The following is a 6,208-nucleotide window of genomic DNA, read 5'->3' as shown; positions in this document are numbered from 1 at the left end:
AAAGGAAGACATCGAATATTTGTCCTTTTGGAGACCTGTCTTTTTGGAGCTGACTATGTGGCTTTCTGCGTGGGCACTGCTTGTTTAACATGTGTGAATCCTGATATTTGATGACTGTGGTGCACCAACAGATGTGGTGGCCCTTGTCTGTAATCCCAGTACTGTGAAGGAAGAAGCAGAAAGTTGAGAAGATGAGAACTATGTAAGCCTCACTGTTTTTCAGTGGTTTTCTGAGTCTGCAGTGTCTCTTTCAGTAGAAGACTCTGGTGCTCACTGAGTCTGGCTGTTGTGGAGTTGTGACTATGCTGCCCTTATATAAACTTGTGCTGCATTTGAGATTGCAGAACTCTATCTGCATGTACATTGCAACTTCTGATTCTTAGTGCTGTCCCGGCAGTACTGGGAGCTTAAGGAGCTCAAGGACACTTTCCAAAGCTGTATAGAAATGTATCTCACAGCTGACACAGTACTGAGCTGGACACCTTCTCAGACAAGTTCTTCCTTGTTTTACTGATTAATACCACAATGCTGAACCACACAGGTAGCCTAATACCCAGCTATACACGCATGCAGAAAAGAGATCTTCTCTGACAGCATGAGTGTTTTTTCCTGCATAATGGAACTTAACTGCAAAGGAAGACCATACCATTTTCATACCGAAAGTGAAAGTGCCAATGTCTTCAGAACCCTATGATGAGTCGAAGATGCATCGGGTGTTGTAGTTCTTGGCACAGAGTTTGCCTGACTATCTCAGCACCACAACTGCCCTGAAAGTAAATACCCAAACAGCTCTGTGGGCTCTTATAGTTTCAGAAAAATTTCAAAGTGGCATCTCAATAGTATTACCTGAAAAAAGCAAGAAGAGATGGAATATAGAAAACACTGAGGCATCTATCTTCCTACAGTCCCAATAAACATATTTCCATGGTTTCTATCAATTTTGATTCCGTCAAACCAAAATGCACTCCTAATGTGGAAATGTGGCTTTGGTTTCTAGTCTAAACACGAACATGATCTTTTCCACTCAAGTAATATTAGCAAACAAAGGAGATGGTGATTGTAATTTTTGAAGTATAAATGTAGAGCTAGCCTCAGGCAGAATTTTAATTTGAGAAATATTTTTCTTGCTGGGGCCATCTACTCTCTATTCCAACTTATGTATTACAATACTTTGTGCCAAGACCTAAGACTTTGAAACACTTCCCTACGCAAAAGGTGAAGTGTCTGCTTTCGGTTATGTGTTATACAGTGAGTGAGAAAGGAACATAATGTCAGAAGCAGAGCCATAGCTTACATGGTGGAAGCATGGGGACTTTATTTGGAATCTGAGATGAGGCAAGAATGGGTACTAAGAACATGGAGCTTTTACTCGTTTTGTTTGTTTGTTTGTTCTATTTTATTATTTTATGTATGAGTTTAGATTGCATATATGTCTGTGTATCATAAGTTTTGATTGGCTCCCGAGGCCAGAAGAGCAGTCAGATCCCTGGAAATAGAGTTATAGACTATTGCAAGTTGTCTTGTGGGTGCTGGGAACTGTAACCAGGCCTTCTGGAAAAGCAGCCAATACTCCTAACCACTGAGCAATTGTGCCAGCCCCTTATAATACAGTTTGAACTAAAACATTAAAGAAAAAAATACTAAAATGTTGTATATTGATGGGAAAGTAGAAAATGAGGGGATGTATCTCTGATTGTTTTTACTTGCTGAGATAATTCATTAAATAATGATAAATCTGAAATCTTAAGATCAATTTAGACATTAATAATCCAGCCTTTAACACTGATTGTCCTAAGCATAACAAACTTGCTTTTTTTCTGGAAGAATGAAATAAGTACTAGTACAGTTGTGGAGACTCTCGATGATCAGTTGTGAAAGGTTATAAGCAAGAAGGATTACCGAGGGTTTCAGACACTTGCCAACACATCTCAGAGAAAGGAAAGCTGGAAGAAAACATGTGAAGGTCTAGACTTTTCCATGATAGAATTAGAAGAACAAGCTCCTGGGTGGGCCACTGGTCTCTGTAGAAACTGATACAAAAATATATATGCCTGTTTTTTAAATTACATCATCACCTATGAGTCCAGTGGAGGCTAAACTCAGACCCAGTTGTCCGCACATCACAGTCATGTGAGCTGCTGACTTCCATTTGTCTAGCATTTAAACTTGTTTTTATTACTTCTTCTAAATAGTCCCTGTTGTTGTTGTTGTTGTAGTTGTTGTTTATTTGTTTGTTTCGTTTCGTTTTGGGGTTTTTTATTTTTTTACAGTGACAAATTTAGGAACAATATCAATTATACTCACTGTGTTCTCTGGTTTGGTTTGTTTGTATTTTTTGTTGTTTTGTTATGTTTTGTTTTGAACATGACACATACTTTTAAAGATAAGAAGGAGTAGAGGCAATTGAGACAAGAGTGAAGAAATTTAATGGCTGTAAGTAAGAGAAAGCTCAGTGAAGTCCCTGAAGAATGGTACTAAAATTAATTTAGATTCTAAAACCTGCATTTTCTGGAGAATTCTCCAGGAAGATTCCATTATCCTGGGTTACAACTTTCTGTATGCCTAGGATGAGAGATATATAGCCCCATAGGTTACTGGTAACTTTAGAACGCCTTATTTCAACACATTTGTATTAAGTATAATTAACAAACATTATACACCAGAGTGTGAGTGGTTAATTCAACTAATTGCAGCATCAAATGATGGTATTGTATAAAACCTATATTATCTTCCATGTAGAAGTTATGAAGTGTTACAAATATGTGTTCTATATTGTAGAATAATCAGAGAAAGCACTAAATAGCACTCCATGAAAATCTCTTCATTAAATAAGATTAGTCAGAACCTACAAAATGTCCACAAAATCTAGACTACCTGGCAGATATTCTTCTTTAAGTTCAAGAGCCTTGTTGGGGACCCATGAAATGGCCTTCACCTAAATGACCACTTTCTTAAGAAATCCCAAGGCAATTTTAGAGGCATTAACAGAGTCTTATTGAAAATTAGAATGCCATTTAAAATCTTAAGCCTTGGAATTGATCTCAGTGATGGAAATTGCTATGAAAGAAAGTTTTTCTGGCCAATCAGGTAGCTGTTTCTGCTGTCTACAGTCCACTTCCTAAGCACCCACATGGAAGCTTCTTGCAAACAACCTAGATGTCCCTCAACAGAAGAATGGCTAAAGAAAATACTGTATATTTACACAATAGAATATTGCTCTGTAGTTTTAATAATGACACCATGAAATTTGCAAGCAAATAGATGAAACTAGAAAAAAAATCATACTGAGTGAAGTAACAAAGACACAGAAAGATAAGTGTGGTATGCATTCACAGCTATGTGGATATTCATCATTAAATAAATGATAACAAGGCTGCAATCAGTAGATGCAGAGAGGCTAGTATAAGGGCCTTGCAGGGGACACATGAATCTCCCTGGGAGGGGAAAATAGAATAGATTCTATGGGTGGACTGAAGTTACCAGAGATAGGAACAGGAGAATCAGATGGCTAGTAGAGAGGAGATCAGATTGAAGGATGCAATTCTGGGAGAGACAGCTAGAATTAAGGGACATTTCAGGGGTTGTACAGAAACTTTCTAAAATACATGAAGGTGTTCATAATTAAGTCTCCAAATAATAGGATAGATGGCGTTCCAGTTGACCATTTCTTGTCACCAAATAAAATTTCCAGATTTGAGACTGGATCACATCCAATTGAGTTGTTGGTCAAAGAGGTCCCATGAAAATCCTAAAACAATACAGACTGTTGCCAAAACAGTAGGTTGCTCCCCTTAAGCTGATAAAAAGGCCCCATGGGTGAAGAAAACACCCACACAGTTCACTGACCATGGAGAGGTCAAGCTGTTTTCTACATAGAACCTTCAACCTTATGTTTAGTGTCTTTGGTATAGAAAGGTAGCCTGCAGGCTATCAAAGGAGAAAGTAAACACCAACATAGTCACATAAATCTTTCATCTACAGTGCTGTCATGTCTATAAAATATGTTAGGATAGCACAAGGCTTCTGAGAGTAACCAAACAACACCAGATTTAACTTAATGCCATTATCCAAGATAGAACCTGTACTTGACATTGCTTTATTGTCCAACAACCAGAGACAAGATATTCCAGAGACTTGGGGTAAAACCAAATACTACTTGTCTTATGTAGAAAATGCAGTGATATAATCACCCCTAGTGATATTCTGCTACACTCATAAATGAGTACCTTATTTAGTTTTCATCAGAGAAGCTCCCTCCTTCAGCAGATAGGAATAAATAAATGCAGAGACCCACAGCCAGATATTACATAGAGAGAGGGGGAAAGACCTTGGATCATACATGTATAAATGGGATGCTCTATTAAATCTATCCTCTCAGATCTCAGAAAACCACACATTAGAGGATCCTGAAATAGTGTAAGAGTCAGAGAGGATGGAGGACACCAGGAGTACAAGGCACTCTGAATCAACTGAGCGCGACTCATATGACCTCATAGAGCTGAAGCCAACAAGAATATGGCCTATATGGGTCTGCACAAGGTATTCTGTGCAAGTATTACAGCTTTCAGGTTAGTATTTTATGGGACCCCTGAGTGTGTGAATGAGTGGGTCTTTCATTCTTGTGACTTCTCTTGGCGTTCTTTTACTTCAGTTGGTTTACCTTGTCCACCTTCAGTATGGAGGGTTTTAAATCATCTTATTCTATTTTACTTTGTCATGTTTTATTGCTATTTCTTAGAAGCCTGGTCTTTTCTAATGAGAAATTAAAAGGGAGTGAATCCCAGTTGTTGAAAGAGGTGGGAAGGAACTGAGAGGAGCACAGAGAGAGGAAACTATAATCAATATATTATATGAAGAAAGAATGTATACATTCAATAAAGGAGGAAATAAATAAACATATACATAAAAACATACAAAAATAAAATGTGGATTGTGATCTACTCAGTCTTAGATGGGATCTAAAACTTTGCATTTCTCAAAGTTCCACATGGTAGCCATGCTATAGGCCTACAGAATACCCTTTATATGACAGGATCTCCAGTTATTGAGGAATTATAGTTAGGATGCTAGGTTTATCCAGGTGAAGTGGAAAAATGAAACAAAAAACTAGAAAAGGTAGAATTAATAGTGTTATTCAGAGGCTAACTCTAAGAAAACAGATAACACTATGGCTGGGTATATAACCTGGCTGAACTTGGTTCATAAGCAGAGAATGCCAAGATATCTTAAGCTATATAGCTTCCTAAGATTTGAGATTTTTAAAAAAGTTCTCTACCACCTTAAGTAACACACCCTCCTTTTCTTTTCTGTGTTACTTTTTTTTTTTTTGTCCTGCTTGGGCATGATTCCAGAGTAAACAAAGTGAACTAAGAAAGGTGGAAATTAATGACCACAAAAAAAATTGTGTTGAGATAGATACGCCCCATATGAGCCTTTGAATAATTCAGACAATTGCAACATGTTCTCTCCTAGAGAGACTAGCCAGTGCACACATTAGCATTTAGGAGCAGTGCTTATGAGACTCTACCATTAGATAAAGTGGCCCTGGGCAGCTGATGGATCTGGCAGAGGAAAAGTCAGTTTCTTTGAAGTGTGGTGGCTGGTAGTACAACCATGCTTCACTGAGTGGCTTGTGTGCAGCACATATTGGAAAGGGTGGGCTATTAACCCATAAAAGGTCTGGACATTAGGAGAAGCAATGGTAGGGTATAGATTTTTGAGGAGTTAGAGGAAGAGTAGGGGTGAATATAATCAAAATATATTCAATATATGAAATTCTCAAATCAATGACTATATTACATTAAAAAGTAAAATGCACAAATAAAAGATAAAGAAAAAAATGTTTAAAGCCCTAAGTGCCTACACTAAAATATCAGAGCAATCACAAATAGATGACCTAATGATAAAACTCAAGAGTTGAAAACAAGAAAAACCAAACCCAAATCCAGCAAATAACAAGACATAAAAATTCAAGTAATTATTTTTATTTATTTATTTATTAAAAATAAAAAAACAAGACATAATAAAAATAAATGAAATTGAAACAAAGAAAACAATGCAAAGAATCAATAAATCTAAAAGTGGGTTCTCTGATGAGATAAACAAGACTGAAAGACCCTTGGCTCAACTATCTAAAAGGAAGAGAGGAACCAAATTGACAGAATGAAATAAAAATATTACAACAGATTCCAAAGAAATTCCAAGGTTA

This window comes from Mus musculus, chromosome 3 (genome assembly GCF_000001635.26).
Source record: "Mus musculus strain C57BL/6J chromosome 3, GRCm38.p6 C57BL/6J".
NCBI classification, from domain to species: domain Eukaryota; kingdom Metazoa; phylum Chordata; class Mammalia; order Rodentia; family Muridae; genus Mus; species Mus musculus.
The sequence above is the reverse complement of the archived record's forward strand: the minus strand, read 5'-3'. Positions refer to the sequence as shown.